General features: G+C 39.0%; 1 protein-coding gene across 5 annotated transcripts in view; it reads right to left on the bottom strand.

Annotated features, from left to right (window-relative positions):
- LOC124152861 overlaps positions 1–24,609 on the bottom strand; it is a 171,568-nt gene that overhangs the window by 27,595 nt on the left and 119,364 nt on the right. For all 5 annotated transcript variants that reach the window (XM_048394398.1, XM_048394395.1, XM_048394399.1 and 2 more), the window contains one exon: positions 951–1,038. The gene's annotated coding sequence lies outside the window, so the exon portion shown is untranslated. The remainder of the gene's footprint in view (positions 1–950; positions 1,039–24,609) is intronic.

Raw genomic sequence — 24,609 nt, 5'->3', positions numbered from 1 at the left:
AAAAAAATTATCTTGAAAATATCAAGAAATTAGAAGGTTGCTGAAGGTATCTGGAAGGTTTCCGAAAGGTTTCCGGAAGGTATCCAGATGCAAATTTTCTTCATGTCTTGTTTCTGGTAAATAATGTTAGCCTGTGCATAACAGATAGCTTTTGTAATATTCTGTGTTACTTTAATGGTAATTATCCTCCTAAAATATTTTTGGAGAAGACAATTGTTCAATTTCATATATTGTTCTTTTCAGATGTTAAGGGTATTTAATGAACAAACATCAGTTCTCGTATAATGATATCCTTAAATTTCAGAAACCATGCTTCATTAATCATTTTGTTAACGCAGACGATTTCACTCGAGACGTGTTAATGTTTCGTTGTAATACTATTCTACTCACAAGAAGTTAAAGATCACCTGATTCTTTCAAATTACAAATAGTTAATCTGTCACGCATGCCAGACAGATCAACTATATTACATTGAAAAATCGCATGCACCTTAAACTTATTTTGAGTAGTATATATTAATTAGATAACTGTAGTTTCGAGGCATATCAACAATACCTACATGTAGATAATGCCGAAAATGGACAACAATTATGGTGATTACAGCGTTTGAGTGTACACAGTGCTTGCTGTATTTGTTCTTTGTTGTTTAACTCTGCACTCAGCAATATTCCAGCTGTATGACGGCGGTCTGTAAATAATCGAGTCAGGACCAGACAATCCAGTGCATAAAAACATGAGCATCGATGTGCGCAATTGGGATACGATGACATGCATCAACCAAGCTGACGACCTGACATCCCGATCCCGTTAGTCGCCTCTTACGACAAGCATAGTCGCCTATTACGGCAAGCATGGGTTGCTGAAGATCTATTCTAACCCGGATCTTCACGGGTACACAGTGCTTGTATCCACTAAGGGTAGTTAAATACAGGGAGGTGTTATACACTTACCGAACCTAGATGCGCAGCTAGATGATCATGTCAGTTACTCCTTATCCTCGTTGAAGGCAGTTAGTTCCTGGAAACACGTAGACAGCGCCTGGGGAGAGACATTGAAAGGCACGTCACATTCTATTCACCTCAATCAGAATCTCGAAACGAGCACCTTCTTTGATGGATTTCTTAGTGTACATTTCAGAACGCAATCAAAGTAAAAGAGTTTTTGAGTTTGGATTAACGCCGCTTTAAACAGCATTTCAGTTTTGATCTGTGAGTCAGCTTAATGTGGCAGGAAAGCCCAAACGGGATAGGTCTTACACGTTCATCACATTGTTGACCACATTCATTTGAAGTGAAGTATCTGATATTAAACCATTTGAATACAATTGGAAGTAACTCACTACTCACTATATTCAAAACAATACGACTGAAAGAAACTACATGATTCAGAGCCTATTGATTAAACTGTCTGAAGCTGCCTTGACCCCTTCCCTGTGATAGAAATGATGATATTTTTGTTTTTTTTGCACACAAAAAGCATATGATTTGAACATATTAATTCACGACTTTCTATCGGACAATCGATACTGTGTTATTAATATGAAATAATAACGCGGAGCATGTCTACTGAATGTAAACATGCTGGAGGTGATCACTCACTTTCTAAGGCATGTTGTTGTTTTTTAAATCTAGCAGTTGTATTTATAAGATAAATCAGTGTGGGCCATTTCAAGCTTTTCCCACGGGACGTTTTTGTCAACTTCAATGGGGTGACATACTTCTATTCGTAATCCATGTATTGTTATTTCAATACACAAATGTTTCACATATTGAATAGCACATTTTCACCTCTATCAACACAGTCATTATTTATTTACCAAGATAACTGACATCAAACATCGGTTATTTCCTTTAAGCTTGTTCACATAAACAGGCAACAAGAAATGTTAACAGTAGTTTACTTTCTGTATCAACTTCAAATCTGTTAAAACTCTACCTTCAAGGCTGAAATTAAGAATCAAACGGAACTGTACCACATGAAACAAAATGATCATGATATGCCACATCTGAGCTTTTGACAGATATATGGTATAATATTTTAGTATAATATCACGACAAGTGTATGGTTTGAAATGTGGATAGTACAATGATAAAATTTATATTTTATAACTTGGTTTATTTGGAGGAGTGTGTTTCCTTTAAAAGAGCGAAGTATCGGACCTGCTTGTCGGTCACACAATCACACGGTTGACAAGACAATAGTTTCTTAAATCATCCACATTTTCATCGTGTAATTTGAATGTATAGAAATATTTGATACGGCAGATGTGTAAGCTGTGTTGATATATCCTCACGGGGACCCCAATGACACTCCTCTAAACGCAGTTAGCGGTTAACACAAATATCCCCTGAGCACAAATTGTCCTTTTCGACAAAGCAAGAGTATCCTTTAGCTGTGATCTGACTGACTCAATTAACGATTTTCATTGAGGGAATAGAAACTTGAAACATTCTAAGGCTGGCGATGCACCTTGACGTGTAATATCTGGAAAACAATATTAGTGTCTGTTTGCTGCCTAACGCCGTACAAACAGTACTTCTGTCATTCGACGGTGGCCAGTTAGAGTACATACTACTTGTAACAGATTCATGATAATCGATGATCGATGATGAAATCGCAAACAAGTCCCAAGAAGTATATAGGTGAACGGAGGTGAAATGAAGTTTAACTTCGCGTTTAAGATTGTGCACTTATTTAGCGACGCAAACCCACGTGTGTGTGTGTGTGTGTATATCGCTGTGTGACTGTGGACCCGTGATGATACGGGGTAGAATAGATCTTCAGCAACCCATGCTTGCCGAAAAAGGCGACTATGCTTGTCGTAAAAGGCGACTAACGGGATCGGGTGGTCAGGCTCGCTGACTTGGTTGATACTTGTCATCGATCCTAATTGCGTGGATCGATGCACATGATGTGAATCACTGGATTGTCTGGTCCAGACTCGATTATTTTACAGACCGCCGTCATACAGCTGGAATATTGCTGGGTGCGGCGTTAAACAACCAACCAACCCACCTGTACCTACTGCCGAGGTGGCAACAGAAGATCGGATTTGGGGATGTTCATACACAGATGCGACAGGGGGAATACAAGGACCCGCCAAGCATACTTGGAACACTTTTGTAAAAATATGAATTTAAGAACCCATCTTTGTTGTTGTCAGATTCTTAAGTTTATGTTTGTATTGTGTTTAGGACATTGAACTTGATAAAATGTTCATGATTTTCAGTTCGACATTTCAGGGTAAAATTGAACTCATTTGTAACAATAGAGACCATCAATTGAGTTCGATATAACCGGGAATTCGACACAAACGTGTTATAATAGTAATAACAGTGGTTTGCTGGGACCTAACAGTTCATCAGAACTGTTAGGTCCCAGAGTTTGGGATTCGACTGTATATTTAAAATATTATATTATATTATATTATATCCCTTTATAGGGCATCATATCACATTACATCACATTGAGAATCTCACCTGAGAGTCTTTTTATATGGAAATGTCGATTGATGATATTTTTTATATCAAAATACACGAGAGTGAGATTTATATGTATCACCCAAATCCTTCTTCCATCTGTTTCTTTTTGTAAACAGTAATAAGCAGTGTCTTTAAACGCACTGCTAACAAGCTTCAGTAGCGGATTGTGACATGCCAAACGATGACGTCAAAATGGGCTGCAAGCGTTCGGATGCATTTTCATTCGATTGATCTCACCCAAGCGACATCTCCCGTGAGTGGCAGGTTTGGACGATAAATCATATTTATATAATTTAGATTTTATTAAATATTATGAACCACTATGACGGATGACATATAGCTCAGAAACAACCAGCAAACAGCAAGCCATTAGTCATGCAAGTGTTAAATTGCATAGCGCCTTGTCTCAAAAATGCATGACCCTTTGACTGTTGGAAACCTTTGATGGCGGCAGTATCCGCCAGAGCCCCGTGTCAGTAGGGTAGTGTCCCCTTCTCGATCTCTGAGACCACTTCTAACAGGATAAGTAGAAATGTCAAGGAGATATCTTAGGCCTAACAGAGCCTTCATGTTCCCGATAGCACAGGTAGCGACTGCAATCGATAAGGAACTCATCCGGGCTCTATTAATAATGTCGCCTAGGCCTGGCCGTGCTCATCAAAGCTGTTTTTCAGAAACACAAATGGTCTTAGTATGGACTAAATTAGATTAAGACTTTGACGGATACTGGGGCATAAGACAAGCCCTGCATTTAATTAGTCTGAGCTGGAAGGAAGGTGTAAGCATGATATTTGGTTGGAGACACGCGATACCATAAAGAGGATAAGAGTCAATCAAGACAGATTTAGGAAACTTGACCCCGTCTGAAGAACTGTGGAAAATAATAAAAGTAGTCCCAAGGAATAAATCAACCATAAAGGCCCGACGCAGTACCTATAGATAGAACAGACAAAACGTGATCCTTTCAATCCCAGTGTGGAATGTTCCTTGCATTCAGAAATGATGAAACCGTATAAGAGTTAGGGTAGGTCAGTTTGGGATCGAAGATGTTTCTGGTGAATCACAGTGTGCCAGCTCGGGAGGAAAATTGCAACAGGTTGACGTTAACATTTTCGTTCAGATCCAATTTATAACTATGATATAAATGATGCAGTATACTACCTGGGCAGATCTGGGACTCAACTCAAAGATCCGTAAAAAATCGAGTCTGGACCAGACAATCCATTGATTGATATTATGAGCATCGATCCACGCATTTGGGATCGATGACATGCATCAACCAACTCAGCGAGCCTGACCACCCGATCCTGTTAGTCGCCTTTTACGACAAGCATAGTCGCCTTTTACGGCAAATACGGGTTGCTGAAGACCTATTCTACCCCGGATCTGGTAGATAGCGTGTTATCGTACTCCAAGAGCGTTGATCTTGCATACAAATGAACAACTGAATGTACAGACCGTAGTCACACAACTGTATTAGTACTGAGTGGGGCGTTGAACAATGGTTGCTGAAGACCTATTCTACCCCGGATCTTCACGGGTCTAAATCCATGGCCGGAATAGTGCTGCGTAAAGCCGGTCCGCTCACTACATTAAAATATTTTTTATAGCTGATGCAACATAGCTGTATATAGTTGTATTCACTTCACTTCGCGGTCAGCCAAACGGTCCACGTCATGTCACAAATCAACATCAGAGCAACCGTAGGTCTGCGATTCGTCACGTCGAGAATCAAGGTAATTCAATAGTGGAAACGTCTCGACAATCTGACCCCAACAAGCGTGGCAATATGAGCATTGGGTTCTCTTCGCGTAAGGTTAGGAAGCAATCCCACAGCGTAATTGAAGTTCGAGACACTAAATATTACGTCGCTAAATGATTATGAGTGTGATATATTCCGGACGCGCCACGCGAACAAGACGAATGATTCTAAAGGAACACCAGGAATATCATAAATACGTGAAGTACAGATTATTCCCCCACTTGTGGTGATGAATTGGTAACGTGAATGGGAAGATGTCAATCTTGGTATCAATTGCGATAATATGTTCTGTTATCTGACGTTCATAAGATATGAGGTAACGCAGATCCGTGCGAGCGTGGGCTTTGTCCAGTTGTACTAGCTGAAGCTCGGAGTGACGCGACAGTCAATATTCGTTGCTGTACAAGAAAGTAGGCCATTGTAGGCTAGTAAGACAAAGGCTGTTTGGACGATAACTACTGCAGCACTACGGTGTTCGCCAACACCTGGTAGCATTATTACAGTAAACTACGGTTATAACGAAAACGCATATAACGAACTGACTGATATATCGAACTTAATTTTCAGTCCCGACCATTTGTTGTATAAATGTCGTATATATGCTTATAATGAACTACGGTTATTTCGAACTAAAATTAGTGGTCCCTTCGAGTTCGTTATAACCGTGGTTTACTGTAGTTGAAACATAATTAATACTTATGAGAAAAGTTGAAATCGTAACATTGACTCTGGTTTAAGTGGAGATTTCTTATGACATTTAAGACCTCAGTAAAGCTTTTGTTACACTTTTGGAGGTGTGTGTGGGGGTGGGGTGGGGGGGGGGGGGGGGGGGGAGGCGTGGGGGTGGCATCCCAAAACGCATTGGGCAACTACAAAAAGTAGGAATTGCATGGTCCAAGAAACCAAAATCCTGTGTTTCGAAATGTTTCGATAAAACTGTCTCAAGAATAATTATTACACTGTTCAGTTTACAGGATTGCCATGTAAATGCCCCTCGTATGTACATTTCTCAGTTGTACCCTAGTACCCCGCACAAGAATTAGATTTTTGCTGAACATAAAACCACAGAACCTGGACTGGTTAATCAGCAGCAGCCAGGGCCAGACAACGACCAAAACGCACCTTCAGTCTGATAACATGACAAGAGAAAACCCTGAAAGGTCGGTTGGTTATTATGAAGACGTTTTCAAGACGGATTTAATGTCTTACCCCGCCCAGAACAGAGTAATCACGAACCTTGTTGGATATAACACGAGAATCTTGTTGCGCAGTAGCCTGATCACAGGAATAACTGGGTTTACCATGCGTTATATATTCCCTGCAAATTGACTCAATATATTATGGGAGGGTCCTACTGATCCAATGAGTGAATGAGTGAGTAAGTTGTGTTTAACGCCGCTTTTAACAGTATTCCAGTTATATCACAGCATGTCAACTTAATGTGGAAGGAAATCATGATCGAATATAACGAAATGTAAATTATCAGTAACTTATAACTGTATGACATACGGAAATCAGTACCTCATATTAAGTGAGTGAGTGAGTTGGGTTTAACGCCGCTTTTAACAGTATTCCAGTTATATCACGGCGTGTCAGCTTAATGTGGGAGGGAAGCCCGAAGTAATGCAGGTCTCAGACGTTTACCACTTCGGTGAAACCCAAGAGCACGGGTATGGTGCTGACAAACCTAGAAACATTATCGGGGCGAACCGGGATTCGAACCCACAATCATAGGTTTCTGGCGTGCCCAAGGGACACAACTCTGCACAGCGAATCGCGATGCCTTAGACGACTTGGCCACCCGTGCCCAACCTCATGTTAACCGCCATGTGGGAACACCGCATATCACTGGCGCAACGTCCCCAGTTCATGTTCTCAAATATTGAACTCGGTCGTCAACACCTACAAAACAAACCAAGGACAATGTTTACAGCTGATGTCAGTCTCTTCCTGTAGATCCGTGTTTGTGATTAGGTAACGCAGAAAGGACGTCTAATCTATCACGTCTAATCCAACATATGTTGGAGGATTTAATGAGAAACCTCTTCATCCGATGAACAAAATCGAAATGAGACAGACAATCTTCTTTCTTGTGTTTCGTATAAGTAGGTACGTCGAGGAGAGATTACGCTATCGGAGAAAAAAACCGACCCTACTTTGCAATGATAAAATCGCACATGTTGCCTGCGTTGCATATACTCCAGCCGCAATGGAATGTCAGCGCGTCTGGCTCTGATGGCAAGACCTAATGCCATGACTTAGTTTCCAAAAAATTAATTCGATAAATGTTTATGGGTTGTTTGGTATGTGATATTTATTTCTTGTATGAACAAGTACATCTCCTGTTTTTGTCTACAGGCAAACATCTATTTTAGTGGTAACATTTGTGTCTGGTGTTTTGGAATCAAACGATGAACCACTTTGTGAATTGTCCTAAACGCCGTTTAAACAGAATTTAACATTTGCTCGAGTGTAACAATATTTGTGAGGACAGGCAGATGGGATGCTTCTGTTTGGAACTGCAGATCGTAACACTGAGAAGGTGCTAGAAACACAGATTTAAAAAGAGACGAGCTCCACAACTCATTTCCAAACAAGCCACCAAGTATGTTGTATCAGACCACAGCCAAGATCATCCTTGGTGGCGGCATAGCCCAGTGGTTAAAGCGTTCGCCCGTCACGCCAAGGACCCGAGTTTGATTCCCCACATGGGGTTACCTTGCCCTCATATTGCTGGCATGTTGCTAAAGGCGGCGTAAAACCATACTCACTCACTCACTCACTCACTCACTCACTCACTCACTCACTCACTCACTCACTCACTCACTCAACCATGACATGCAAAGGGACAATATAGACATTCAAGCTTCACTGACTTGATCCGAAAACTTACAAAAGCTCCCAACTTCAATCACATACCAGAGATCACAGCTACTATATCCGAACATCTTAGCAGGAATGAATGAGTTCAATCAATCAGTTGCAATTAATCTGAAGTATGTTCTGAATCCGGAATTCACTTCATCACAATACAACTGGAATAACGTGTCCTCTGAACCAGCGGTTTCAGTCCCTACTTCACCAAGATATACACAGATGGCTTCAGATTGCTTCCATCACCTCAATCTCTTCACGTTAGTCTTCTATGTATACTAATCCTCTATGTATAGTAATCCTCTATGTATACTAATCCTCTATGTATACTAATCATCTATGTATACTAATCCTCTATGTATACTAATACTCTATGTATACTAATCCTCTATGTATACTAATCCTCTATGTATACTAATCCTCTATGTATACTAATCATCTATGTATACTAATCCTCTATGTATACTAATCCTCTGTATACTAATCCTCTATGTATACTAATCCTCTATGTATACTAATCCTCTATGTATACTAATACTCTATGTATACTAATCCTCTATGTATACTAATCCTCTATGTATACTAATACTCTATGTATACTAATCATCTATGTATACTAATCCTCTATGTATACTAATACTCTATGTATACTAATCCTCTATGTATACTAATCCTCTATGTATACTAATCATCTATGTATACTAATCCCCTGTGTATAATAATCATCTATGTATACTAATCCTCTGTGTATACTAATCCTCTGTGTATACTAATCCTCTATGTGTACTAATCCCCTGTGTATAATAATCCTCTATGTATACTAATCCTCTATGTATACTAATGCTCTATGTGTACTAATCCCCTGTGTATAATAATCCTCTATGTATACTAATCCTCTATGTATACTAATACTCTATGTGTACTAATCCCCTGTGTATAATAATCCTCTATGTATACTAATCCTCTTTGTATACTAATCCTCTATGTATACTAATCCTCTATGTATACTTATCCTCTATGTATACTAATCCTCAATGTATACTAATCATCTATGTATACTAATCCCCTGTGTGTACTAATCATCTATGTATACTAATCCTCTTTGTATACTAATCCTCTATGTATACTAATCCTCTATGTATACTTATCCTCTATGTATACTAATCCTCTGTGTATACTAATCATCTATGTATACTAATCCCCTGTGTGTACTAATCCTCTATGTGTACTAATCCTCTATGTATAGTAATCCTCTATGTATACTAATCCTCTATGTATACTAATCCTCTATGTATAGTAATCCTCTATGTATACTAATCCTCTATGTATACTAATCCTCCATGTATACTATTGTGGTTTTAATCTAAATACGTATCTTCAAGAGTAATAAAGAAGTTAATCATTCATTCATATACTCAGAAAGCAATTAGTTAACATAAACAAAGAATATTATATTGACGCAATGGTTCTACAGCCTATTGCAATAATGCCAACCTGGAATTCGAAACATGGGTATTATTCATGAGTAATATTTTCTGCATGACGTTAACTTAAAGACGAAGTAAATATTCCGATTGTATCCAAAACGTCGACAGTCTCAAAGAACAAAACCGATTGCAGTGTATGTATTCTAATGCCTAAACGTAGCTCAGAATAATAATAGACATACGACTTCCTATGATTATGGAAATCGTTTTGTCGCATGTATTTCAAAGAAAACCGTATTCTTAAAATGTGCAGTCCCGTGAGGTCATCAACCAGTGAGTCGGGTCCGTCTCCATCCTCTTCTAACTCTGCAATAACGATGCTAATATTATCAACCTTGACATAACAGTGATTAATGAGTGTTCATATTACATACAAACCTCCAACAGTGAACGTAGGCTGGGAACCCTATAGTAGCTTATAAATGAACCTAACAACGTGTGGCTGCAGTTGTCGCTTTTTAGCATTCTCTATGCATTTCAAATTAAGACAAAACGAAAGGTCTTAGGTCACCAGACTGCAACGATCTCCGACTGGTCTCAATGAATACACATCAAATACAGTCTATTATAAGATACACAAGAAGTGTAAGCCATGGATGAAACTATGGAAACAAGGTTGTAATTAAATGATCTTTGGGAAAGGCAATCCATATTTGCCAGTCTGAAAAGTAACGAGCTCTGCGGTGTTGGAGTGTGACAAAGAAGATGGGATCAAACAGTACCACACAGAGTGGATTACGACAGGTAATGATAAAATCATATTTTGTAACCCGAAAGACGGAGTGTTGAAGTAACTCGATAAGAAGGGGTGTTGATATAATCATTATATCAAACCCACTGTAAGTGATTTAACGTCACGGGTAAATAGTACTTATACAATACAAAGTAGTGTACTTTAAGGCTTTTATCTAATCTTTTCTGCACAATAGCTTAAGTACAATGTAGTCTGGGTTCTTTACGTCGATTAAGGACAAGGGGACTTGCAAAGGTATTATCTTATTTTATGCAGGAATAAGGACATAAGAGTTCCATGTATTCATGCACTCCTTTGTTTTAGATGGGGGATTTCGTGGTGGTTCAATCGTTATCAGGTTTTAACGTTGCAACTGAACAATTAAGGAATGAATTATGCCAAAATGGACAACGACATGTGTAAGGCTTCCCCTTTCAGAATAGTTAGTTACGTATGTCTGTTGACTTGCCCTTGCATGTGTTTGTGATGAGCGTTACCGGTGGGACATGATACTGTCACATTTCCTCGAACAACTAGTTTCATCACTATTTGATAAACAAATGCTTATAAAATAGTCACAATTGACAATGGATTTCTTATGATTATGGATATAAAATGAAATTTGAACCCTTTCCCATCGTTACACGTTTTTTGGTAAGAATTATGGCGTCGGAATGAAAAGGAACACGTAACATTTTAAATTATGTATTTTCCTTTTTGCATTTTTGTCAAATATGAGAGGAATGTTAAACACGTTCAAGTGTGAAAGATGCCACATATGAATGCACTGCTTGGTTAGTTAATATAAATCAATCTCGACTATCTGCCAAAACAGAAAACTCCATTGGGAGTTAAAGGCAAAATAGTAATAGAAATTTAATTAGGTGATTTGATGACTGAAAATAAGAGAAGACACCAGGTGTTCGCTAAAAAGTAGCATGTCCTGCTTGACCGGTAGCACCCGCCACTCACACAATTTGCATAAAAATAAAGTGTTTGTTCGTTATCCTATGGACCCGTGAAGATCCGGGGTAGAATAGGTCTTCAGCAACCCATGCTTGCCGTAAAAAAGCGACTATGCTTGTCGTAAAAGGTGACTAAAGGGATCGGGTGGTCAGGCTCGCTGACTTGATTGATGCATGTCATTGAGTCCCAAATGCGTACATCGCTGCCAATGATCGCTGGATTGTCTGGTCCAGATTCAATTATTTACAGACCGCTGTCCCATAGCTGGAATGATGCTGAGTGCGGCCTTAACCAACATCCAACCAACCAACGTTACCCTATGAATAGTACACGAGCAGGAGTTCAAGAAACAATTACCGGCAAATGAGCACGTACCACGTATTTCAGTCAGACACGGGAGAACATGTGCTTTTGTTCATAATAAGCGTGCTTGTAAGGATCGTAGTTACGAAAGAAAGAGCTTCAAACTGGAATCGTTTTCTCACTCTATATTTTTAAGGTCGTCGGTCCAAATATTAAGAACTAGAACGCCTAATTGTTTTCAAATTGGTATCGCTGGCACTGATAGAAAACAGGGTCAACAACGAAAGCGAAAACGCACATTATGGAACTGTCACTAACGAACCAGTGCTCTGTTACAGTGGTGGCATCAGGTGTCCACAAAACGGATGACAAGTCCCAAAGCATTATCCGTTCAAGGACTCAGCAGATGATGCATGGCCGAAGAGAAAAGAACCGTCACAAACGAAACAGAGAAATGTAACCAGACACCAAATGACACCAGACCTTTGTGAAATGGATGACTTGTCGTTAAGCATAACCTGTTTAGACGATTTTCCGTACGCTTGAAGTTAAAACGTTTTAATTACACGGAAACAGCGTGTAAACGCTGTAGACACAATTTGGCGAGTGATCATCGTTATTACTTTATTCGTTCAACCAGCCCGGTATTTGACAAGCCTGCGTAGTTTTGTTTTTGAACTATTAACAGTCTCCTGCATAACTTGATGGAGGCTGATCATATATAGCCATAGGAACAAACGTAAAATACTATAAAACGTAAGATAAAACATGCTAGATTTAAGCCCAGGTGTAACATTCAATGTGCTGGAAACAAAGTTGATTGTATATCGATTAGATATGATAGTCGAAGCGACTGGATTCAGTGTCTTTTTCGGAAAGGTAAAGAATATGTTAAGTTGAAATTGAATGAGTTTTCACCTTAGTCTACATCATTTAAGATGGTGAAATGCTATGGATTCGGGTTATGTAAAGAATGAAATGTAAGTAAAACCCCGTTAAACTGTATGATGGTCCCAATGAAATCGTCCGGATTATTGAACCTTACCCATACACGACTTAATACCCGTTATTGTATATTAACATATCCAATAGCAATTGTCTAGAAGGCGTGTTTTGTGGACAAACTAGGCCACACTGCCTATGATGAAAAATGGTGAACTGAATTTTAAGAACAAAACTATTTGTTTTATTTAACGGCGCAGTCAGCAGTATTACAACTATATGACTATAAACAAACGAATCTGGAACAGAAAAACCAGCGTGATTGATATTATGAACAACGGCCCACGGCGTCGGAGTAGGATAACAGGTAATCAATTGCAACCAGGTGATCGAGTCTGACCACCCGATCTATTTAATCGCATGTACGACCAAGAATCGGATATAGAATATGTGTGGGGGTGGGGGTGTAGTTTGAGCCTGATGGTCAAGAATCGGATATAAAATAGGGGGAGTAGTTTGAGCCTGATATTAAAGGATTAGATATAGAAAAGATGGGAGTAGTTTGAGCCTGATACTCAGGAATTGGATGTAGGACACAGGGAGTATTCTGAAAATAGATTATAGGTTCAGAAAAGTATAGTGATTTAAGAGAGGCACCTTGAGTTTTTTTGCAACTAAAGTTAAATATAAAACTGTAATAAAATAACTTGTACTAAAACATCTGACACAAAATATAGGGGATCGTTCTTAACCTGACATTTCAGAATAGAAAATAAGGAAGAGGGGTTGAAAACCTTTACAATACAAGACATGTTCGATCTTTTCTGTAATGATTTTATTTCGAAACAAGAGGAGTCAATTGGGCCCAGTAAGCTGCGAGTTAGCTGAGCCTGGAGGGAGTGTTTTGAGTCTGGGTAGGGGAGTCATGTGAGCCTAGGCCCATATGACTCTAGAGTCAAATGTAGGGGGAGTCGTTACAGCCTACTACACCGGTTTGGCAACGGGGTTCTCCCTGGCCCTGGCATCGATTCTCAGCGACTGTTGAACACAAGCTACGAAACCATTTCCATTATCATAAGACATCTCTTCCAAAAGCAGAATCCATTGTACGATTCGGACTAAATAAATGATGTGTTCATGAATCCGTATCAGACAGTAATGATGTCCGCTGAGAGGTGAGCGTATCCTACCCCACCGGTGGCATCCGTCACTGACATATGCAAAGGCAAGTGAAATGTTCACCTGAAAATTGCACGACACGGCAACACATAGTACAAAATAGAGAAATTGCATCGACCATACTTTTTGTCACTGATGCGTCAAATTTGGAAATGTCCTCCACATGTCTAATAAAACACCTTTTGAAACCTTTACTGTGGTCTTAAATGCTGTAATCTCGCATCCTTTAGGCACGTGTGGTTTGGCGCTCTTCGCAACGTTTCTGCCTGGTTGTACCCAAAAAAGGAAGGGGACAAAATTGCCATTATGATTTAAGACTGTTTGACAGGTGCAACCAGAAGACGTTCATTCTGACACTTCACACCCGGGGAGACGGATTAATACAGTTAATAAATTCCCTAATCCTAACCTGTATTCCCTAATCTTATACCACCCGTGAAGATCCGGGGTAGAATAGGTCTCCAACAACCCATGCTTGCCATGAAAGGCGACTATGCTTGTCGTAAGAGGCGACTAACGGGATCGGGTGGTAAGGCGAGCTGACTTTGTTGATGCATGTCATCGATCCCAATGGCGAGGGTCGATGCTCATGATATCAATCTCTAGATTGCCTGGTCCAGACTCAATTATTTACAGACCTCCGTCAGATCATAAAGCTGGAATATTGCCGAGTGCGGCGTTAAACAACAAACCAACATCCAAATCCTAACCCTGTTCATAACAATCTTTTAGATAATAATGAACCTGCCCCAAGAAATAACGGATTATCTGTCAGGAGTTAATAAATGATAATAATCCCGAGCCTTAGGCTATATTATATTTACATATTGTCATTGTAAGAAGAAAAATGAAGAAACACGTCAGATTTCGAAGCATGACAATGAATGACGTCAGATCGTATTGTTGTCAGCAAAGTAGTAATGTGAGATCATGTTCCCCCTTATGGGTGAAATACAATACAGAGCTAACAAACCTAGAAACATAAGCATAGCGAACCGGGATTCAAACCCGAAATAAATTTGTTTTTGGCACGCCTTAACAGCGCACAGCGAATTGCCATGACATCAAGCATATCGGCATTTTCCCTATTCAATCACTTACGCTCACCTTTCACGTAACCCTTTATTGCATTCAATAGTTTAGAGGAATATAATTGGAATTTTAGCAAACAGACATATTTGCCAGTCAACATTTTACAAAAAGGAACTGTTATCCAGCGAAAGGGTACGACTTCTCAAAGAACAAGCTTTCGGTTATAAATATGATACATGTTCATTTCTCTAAATAAATGAAAAGGGGTTCAATAAAAAATCACGTATCCATAAAACACTCATTTTGTCTCGGAATAAGACATATACAAGTGTTACATGTGCAATCTATCGAATGATTCACGTAATCATTGAACACTATTTTGGGGTTTTGAATATGACATCAACTAGCGCTAAATGTGCTATCTGTCATATAAGTGTATATATTACATGTATATTTCAGAATAAAAAACTAAAGATAAAACACGATGTCAAACAAATACTGGAGTTAATACTATAATTAATAAATGGTTTAATATCTATATTATTAATACATTGACACGCATTTTAATGAAGATCTCGCAACTATACATCAGCTACATATATATGTCGAGTCCCGGTGTACATCGAGACAAGCGGTGTGCCGCTTTGAAATCCTTATGCCTATACAGATTATATAACGCTAAGAGATCGAAATAGTGGAGTTCCACATAACAACGTTTCGTATACACCACCATGAAAATGTCCATACTTCGATGGTGGAGTTCGAAATAACGTTGTTTCTTTTCTACCGCAATGAATCGAAAGTTCGTATTACACGAATGAAAAATACTAGTATACTTTTCAGTCCACTGTAACAAACATTGTATATTTTGCTTTGCTACATTTCTCTTCATGTGGTAAGAAATATAAGAACCGTATTAAAAATTCTACGCTTTGACGTTTTTAATTACCATTCACTTCAACAATCAAGGGGAACTTAAGCTTGATAATAATAGCTTGGTCTGCGACCCCGTGGTTTAATATCCTTTAATAACCCCAAGCTTACAACCACGTAAGGCGTAATATGCCAATTTTGCACCACTGACGGGGATGCTGTAAAAGAAACTGACAGTTTTCAAATTAGTCAGTCAACCTTTAATTACTGTCCAGAAGCTGAGCGCTGAACCTTTACAGGCAGCAGGTTGTCAACTCGTTCAGTCGGAAGATAATTTGCAAAACTCGTACATCCAAACTTAACCCTTAGTCAGCATATCAGCCTGTAATGTATTTACCGTAGGCTAGCCCAAGCAAAGGAATCGTATTTGCTATGAAAACAGGCTCTATCTTTACGGAAATATTGAGCTGAATCGATGGTAGAAATGAATGTGTCAAGAACTTCACTGTTCCTCACAGAGAAGAAATGCGTTATTGGGTAAACGATGTTGCAGAGATGGGACTCTCATGTATCTCATAGTGACAGCCGCGTTAGTAACAGGCTCCCTATTAGTAAACTTGGATTTCACTGATGACAGGTGATTCAGGCAGAGTAGGATATGATCAAGCTTTTCGCGAACACCCAGCGTTATCAATATATGCTTCGTTCATTTGAATACACAATTACGATGCTAAGATTCTGAATCGTTCAAGACAATTGCATTCATAATTGTTGGTAGTCACAAAACGAACATAAAGTCATCGAAAGCATGATTGTTTTTAGTTTTAATATATTTACTTAATGCTTGTCTTGTGCTTTAAACTTTCTCATACATGTTTCTACTATATCCATCTTTAGAAACCACACGAAGAGAACGTCAAAAGCAAATCAATAAATGCATGCATTTCAGAGGAATAAATTTCATCAAACCTAACTATTCAATGTAACAGCTGACATCGATTTACATTGGTCTAGTAATGGATTTTTAGAGATTCTTAGTGATGCAATCTATACTTTTCCATTTGTATTTGTATTATATAAAAAAAATACGCACTAATTTGCTCTCTAGTTTGATATGTAAGTGAGTGTGTAATGAGTATGGTTTTAAGCTGCTTTTAGTAAAATTCCAAAAATATCCGGACGGAGGAAACCAGAAATGGGCTTCATATATTGTACTCATGTGGGGAATCAATCCCAGGTCTTTGGAGTGAATAGACTACCCCACTGCCCCCTAGTTTGATAAACCAAACCTACAATCATTAATGTGATTAATAAACATTAATAAGCATACTACCAACATGGGGATTTCGGGTAAGAATCAGCTCATATCCTGGCCATAAGAAGCGCCTTAATGCTGAGTGGTGAGGCTCGGTGACGTTAGTTGATAACGTTTTATGGCACTTCGACGGCGTGGATAAATGCGTATGCTAGCAATCACTGGAAAGTGTAGCTAAGGCTCGATTATTTACACAACGACGTCACACAACGTCGAAGCTGAAGACGGCGTTAAACAAAAATCAAACCAAGTTATAATCACGATAAAACTTTTTCAAATAGTACTTGGTACACACAAGAAGACATCGAAAAGTATATCAATCATAATTATAAGTTATTCTGATATTGGTGCACAATGTTTAGGCTATTCCGTGTCTCTTTGTGTCCTTTGTGAAAGATGGTGTGGGCATTTGTTACCATCAGTTTCTTATTTTCCACGTACGATAAAAATGACGGTAGAAATGCATCTTTGTTACCTGGGGATAAAAGTTTTTTTGTTTGTTTTTAAAAACAGCCTTTACGTTTTGATACGAGTCAATACGAAAGACGCAAAGCATCCCATCATAATTTATATAATTTGGCTCTTTTATGAATATAGCCTCTATAAAAGCGCTGCCCTGTAGTTATTATATGCTCCATAAGAAGACCCATAAGGCTAATTACGTCATGACTTTATCCCTTTGTATTCTTCAGCCTTCATCATCTCAAGGCTGTTTGTCAGAGCTTAAACTGAACGAGCCATAGACTGACTCGCGTCATGCACTCACTCAGCTGTATTGCAAGAGTCCAAATTGATCATGAAATGAACAGAACATGCAAACCGACCACACATTAGTTGTAATGACTGGGGATATGATAGATGCTTTGAACCTTGGCCAAGACACTGAATAAAAGCACTGAATGAAAGGAGAATGTCACGTCAGGTAGATAAGGAATTATCAGACTGCTAAACTTCAGAATTACTTTTAAAGTTCACGTGTAAACATCGTCGTTTTTCATCATCGTTGACGACAAAGTGGAAAGGGGGTTGCTATTTAGGTGCTTATTTCAGTGCCTTTAATATTTGATATGTCTGTCTGCATTTAAATGTCAAAAGGAGGAAAACATATTCTGTGCATACATACAACTAGGAAGAATGGTGTTTTCGTTTGAGGGTCATTTCGGGGTGTTTTCTTAAGTGCTCTAAATGGGAATACGTTATCTCTATGATAAGCTCCTGATGTTTCTGAGACACATTGAATTAATTGCTGGTAGAAATATCAGGACCTCTACATAAAGGAAGAATATTGCTCAATGATTTGATTGATCTGAATATAATCAGTCATTGCATACATCAGCTAAATGGCAAACAGGACAAAAACAAGGATTTATACTATATTCTTCTCCCGATAGGGATTCTTAAAATGGTGAACTAACAGTTCTGTAGACAGTGGGGAGTTAAAGCAGCTGAAGGATTGCATAATTAGCAAACAGAGTGATATATATTGCCGGGCAAAAGAACGTATAGACCCTTGTTTGATGGTGGCCAAAATGAAACAAACAAGAAATTGTTATCGATGGCGATGTATTTGATATGGGTATCATAGTTGTGTTTTGGAGCTTTTGCTAGTAGAGTTTCCGCGAATGTTTTCGGCCTGGTAACCTTGTGATAACATTTATGATTATTTGTTCAAATCAAAGTTTCAAGTGTATATTTTCTTCTCCCCAACAGTTGCCGAGGGTATCTGCCTATTTTGTTAACCGCAGAAATATTTTCTGTAAGGTTTGCGGTTTCTGTGACATTTTAATCAAACTGAATATTGTGGCGAGATCTGCTCAGAACCATTTTTCGACTTATAAAAAATGCAAATAGAGTATTTTGATACATTCTGATCAATCCATATGTTAGAATCTCATAAGCTACATTTGTTTCCCATCACTAATTATAACTCATCACATTCGTTTTACTGGAGTCAAGAGAATAACCAGTTTCGATTATCGGACGAAACCGATTCCATAAGGCGTAAACCGCGAAGTAGCGGCGAAAATGATTTGAAACTCAGTGATGACATCAGGTGTTCGCACAACGTCGTTGTATCGTGTGGTTGGTCATCGTTGTATCGAGTGGTCGTCGTTGTATCGTGTGGTTGGTCATCGTTGCAGTGAGTGGTTGGTCGTTGTTGTATCGAGTGGTTGGTCGTCGTTGTACCGAGTGGTTGGTCGTCGTTGCATTGAGTGGCCGGTCGTCGTTGTATCGTATGGTTGGTCGTCCTTGTATTAAGCGGACAGTCCTCGTTGTAGCGAGCTCTTGTTGTCATAGTATCGAGTGCTTGTTGTTGTATCGAGTGGTTGGTCGTCGTTGTACCGAGTGGTTGATCGTCATTGCATTGAGTCGCTGATCGTCGTTGTATCGTGTGGTTGGTCATCGTTGTATCGAGTGGTCGTCGTTGTATCGTGTGGTTGGTCATCGTTGCAGTGAGTGGTTGGTCGTTGTTGTATCAAGTGCTTGTTTTCATAGTATCGAATGCTTGTTGTTGTACCGAGTGGTTGATCGTCGTTGCATTGAGTCGCCTATCGTTGTTGTATCGAGCGGTTGTCGTTGTATCGTGTGGTTGGTCGTCGTTGCATTGAGCGGATAGTCGTCGTTGTAGCGAGTGTTAGGTCGTCTCATAAAAACACATAAAATATTAATATAAGCTGTTTTCATCTTAATTTTGACATTGCAAGACCTGACAGATCTCCTCGGTATAATGCGTTGTGCCATCATTGTTTGATATAGGAAACCGATAACGAGCAGCTGCGTGGTGATATCGCCACAATTTGTCGGCGCGCTGTGATCACACAAATGGCCTCTTGAATGGCGCTATTAATCAGATAACGATCCTATATTTCTATATCAGTAATTGAAATTAGAAACACTTTTATCTTTGCCACTACTGGAATTATTAATCTATATATTGCACTAGATTAAACACCCACGAATAAATCACTTAGAAGTAGAAGGAGACAATGAATTGTTCATTCTCGTTCGTCTCAGGTGTAAATCAATAAATTTCACACACACACTACTATTTTATTTAGAGAGAAATACCACCTTCATCGTTATATATTTTAAAGTCTTTACAATTGTGTGACCAAACAAATTAGGTTTGTGTTTGATCTGATAACTTGGGTTACTGGTGGCACAATTGTCAAAGGCATTGCAATCGCTGTGCATGCTGTGAGGTTCAAGTCTTAGACTCGCCCCGATGATGTTCCTAAACTAATGGACCCTTGACAATCCGGGTAGAATGACGTAAAAGGTGACTATGCTTGTCGAAAAAGGCGACTAACGGGATCGGGTGGTCAGGCTCGCTTGCTTGGTCGATGCATGTCATCGATTCCAATTTCGTGGATCGATGTTCATGATATTAATCGATGTTCATGATCGATGTTCGTGATATCATTCACTGGATTGTCTTGTCCAGACTCGATTATTTACAGACCACCGTCATATAGCTGGAATATTGCTGAGTGTGGCGTTAAACAACAAACCAACCAACCAACCTAAAGGTGTAAACTTCCAAGATCTGCATCACTTTGGGCTTTCCTTCCACGCCGTAATATGACTGAATTATCATAGGCGGCGTTAAACCCAACTCACACACACAGTACGATCACGTTAGTTAGCTTTGTACCCTATCGACTTAAATGTATCTCTCTATTCGCTCGGTCACATATATGCAGCACAAAGGCGTTATTGATACGATTCATCAACAGCTGTGTGATTTATAAACAGGTGTCAGATAACAATACAATGTCAGGTAATAACATTCGTTACAAAATTAATTATCACAAAGCATAGTATAGAAAAAAATATACGACGGCATATGGTCGCGGCCAATTCGTATTTAAAACATTCAATCGTCATGTTGCTCTCTCGGATGCCATCCCCGTAATGGCAACATATTGTCTGAAGAACCTTTGCGCTTCCTACAGTCGTGACACTCACACAGCAGTACAAATAACCATATTATTCTAGGCCTAATGCAACAAAGTCATGAATGGCTGCCGCAGGGTCCATTGAGGATTTGAGGGAATATTTCTCCAGCTCTTTGGTTAGGGATTTAAATTTCATTAGCCTTTTCGACCCTAGGTGTCGCGCGATTTCTTTCAAAACGCCACTCGTGGTTGCTTAGTGTCAATAACATTGAATGATTGAGGCTTTAATTTAGATCCTTGGATATGCTGTGCAGAATGTTGACCTAAATGAAACAAGTTCGCATGACGCTCTATCAACACCGACAAACCGGTACCAAAAAAAACAATAACATGGACGCCTGAATAATGTTGTTTCCGATTCACGTTAAATTGGTACATGGTGCAACTGACTTTCTTGATGACTAGTGTTAACACTGTTTCGAGACGATTCCCAAGTTAAAACGCGAAGGTTAACCATGAAATAGGTCCGTGACATCAGCACATAATAACTGCAGAATATCAGTGAATAATGAACAACTCACAGGATTGGGTTCACACAGTAAGAGACAATTCGATTGGTCAAATATGTGGCAGTAGCAATAACTAGAAGGTCCTTTTATACATGTCACTCACGAATGTGTCACAATCGAATGTCTTGAATATGGCATGTGCTCCGTTCTTGAATCCAGGAAACAGTATTGGAAGCAGACAAGAAGTCGATGTTTTCCGATAGGTATCCTGTTCAAACTGTGCAAGTAGATGATTCGCAAATCAGATCACAGAAGGCGACATCTCGCTCTTATTTAGCCACAGCCAGCATTCTAGAAATTATACCCCCAGGAAACGTATCGAACAATGTAGTCAATCCCGGAAGTGAATCGACAAGCTCATCACAGAGGAGCTCTCTGCATGTATACAGGGGAGGTAACGAAGGTGTCAAGCGCTGAGAGAGAGTTACATTATACACAGCCACATCACAGCAGCTGTCTCGGCTGATTAACATATCTCTGGTATCCGTGAAGATCCAGGGTAGAATAGGTCTTCAGCAACCCAAGCTTGCTTTAAAAGGCGACTACGCTTGTCGGAAGAGGCGACTAACGGGATCGGGTGATTACTGGGTTGATGCCAGATCGTGTAGATCGATGTTCGTGATATCATTCACTGGATTGTCTGGTCTAGACTCGATTATTTGCAGACCGCCGTCATATAGCTGGAATGTTCTTGAGTACGGCTTTAAACAACAAACAAAGAAAACATCTCCTCGGGTTAGAAATGTCATATTCAATGTACTCTTAAGCACCCTACAGAGTTAGTGAGTTTAACGCCGCCTTGAACAGTATTCCAGTTCAATGTGGACCAACCGCCCAAAGTGACAGAAAACCCAAGATGTTTGCCACTTTGGCAACGCCAACGAACAAGGAAATGAAGCTGACAAGCCACACATTATATTGAGATCGAATTTGGCATTCGAACCTACTATCATAAGGCCCGTGGGATTCCAGGTTAGAATTGGTCCCCAGCAACCTATACTTGTACAAGGCGACTCAATTGATCGGGTTGTCTGGCTCGGTGACTTGGTTCATTGTGTGTCATCGTCTCCCGACGGCGTTCATCGTTGCTTGTGATACCAGTTACTGGTTTCTTTACCGGTCGCCGTCATATAGCAGGAATAGTGCGGCGTTAAACAAGAAACAAATAACCAAACAAAATAAATAAACAATAATAACGCATCTTGCACGCCCAAGGGCGCGATTCTCCACAGCAAAATACGGCGCCTAATTAGGATCCTCATCTGTTGATGAGGGATAACGTTATCACATTCCATGATGGTCACGTGTACTTGTAGGTGTATAGGATAGATATGATATAAATAATAATATACAGCATTTATGATGATACCCATACCAATACTCCACGGTCTTTAATCGGAATATAACTTAAATGATGCCCTTTAACTTAAAAAATGGAAAGCTGACAGAAACCTATATTTCGTATATCATGACAAATTTGGCCATGTCTCTCCAAGATTAATAGGCGTTTCCTTTGTCATTGGATGATAAATAAACTTTAAGTCAGCAAGAGGCTTGCATTGCAGCTAGCATCCAGGTATTACCAATTGCAATGAAGGTACCTTTCCAATTTAATTGCGTTTATATACGACCACTGCAATACTCCAAACGATTTTAGCATATTTAAGAAACGTTTATGAGAAAACTCATACTGATGTCGACCAAACGTTTGTAAAGGGAATAGTATGTTTTGTCAGCGTATTTAAAACATGCCATTGGTCGTAACATTCAACATCGCTTTAATGTTATTGATTTAAAGTCATAATAGTCTCAAAGCTGCTGACACCAAAGCTATCTTAATTTAAACTTTAAAAAACTGCAGTAAACAGACTGTGTCAGTATAATTGCACTCACTCCAATGTCTTCCCAGACCGTGTCATATGTTTTCATCTTTAAGAGATGCCTCAATAACTTCCTTTCAATGTTTGATCCCCTCGTAATTATCACGCCGCCGCAATAAGGGAACGGAAGAAATGTTTCACATTATGACGAACGATCTGTGTTAAATAAGGATAATGATATTAACAGAGTATCACTTATTAATATTAAAATCGTTAAAAGGAGTTTTCACTGATTGAGTATCCTTTTAATCATGTTATATGGTGATGGAGTAGCTTCCTGGAACCTTAGCGCAGACAAAACTAATTTGTCGTTAAAGCTATCAAATTGTCAGTTAAATTGATAATAGCATTTTGACATTAAAACCCAATTTGTCACTGATCTTATCGTTCACTTTCAATTTCCCGGAACAGCATATATATAGCCTTTAAATGATAGGTGAAGGATAGTTATAACTAAAAAAGTCATACCTTTTGGTACAGTTGTTTCAAGTTCTCAAATGTAAGCCAAGTAAATGTGAAATGGCGACATTTAAAAAGATAGATGTACAACAAATATACAAAATAAATGAATTAGAAAATTCAATTATAAACCACCATCCATCATGGTTCCCATGATCATAGAATAATGTATCTCAAATCACCGGAAAACTAACGAAAAGTAATCACTTTTTGCCACTTCTTCATGAAACTCCACTCAGTCATCTTTGTTAGAAGTTTACTCAAAACACAGCCGATTACTTGTGAAATGAAAGCATAAACCTTGCCACCTAAATGATCTAAACACAAATAAACCGTGCACTTTATTCCACATGAGGATAAACAATGTCACTTAGCATTTTAAACACTAAAACCGTTTTGCTTCTTGACAAAACAGCGGCTTCATATACGCCGCTCGTCAAGAAGCAAAATAGTTTTAGAATGCTTACTGTTAGAAATGCTAAATAATCTGCCATGGCAAGAGCGTACCTATGATAATATAAAAGAATCGGATGGTTTTCACTCTCTCTGAGTATAGATATTCAAAGGCATAGTAGTTACATGTAATTCATATATTATACTGTGAAGACGGTTTGTATGATACTTAAAAAAAATAATTAAATAATTGAAAAGTCACCAATTCAAAATCTGTCTAGCATGTTTTGTGTCGTGTCTACAAGTTATTGGTAAATGTATGACTTGTTCCTTCGACATCATGGATTTATATTACGTCAGATTGATTGGAAAAGACCTATTTTGAGCCCGAAACGCTATCAAACGGTTTATAGGTACCCTTGGCGGTCTTGTCTAACATTAAGTCTCCGGACACTAAAGAT

This window comes from Haliotis rufescens, unplaced genomic scaffold, assembly GCF_023055435.1.
Source record: "Haliotis rufescens isolate VD_foot unplaced genomic scaffold, xgHalRufe1.0.p SCAF_13, whole genome shotgun sequence".
Classification (NCBI taxonomy): Eukaryota; Metazoa; Mollusca; class Gastropoda; order Lepetellida; family Haliotidae; genus Haliotis; species Haliotis rufescens.
The sequence above is the reverse complement of the archived record's forward strand: the minus strand, read 5'-3'. Positions and strand labels throughout refer to the sequence as shown.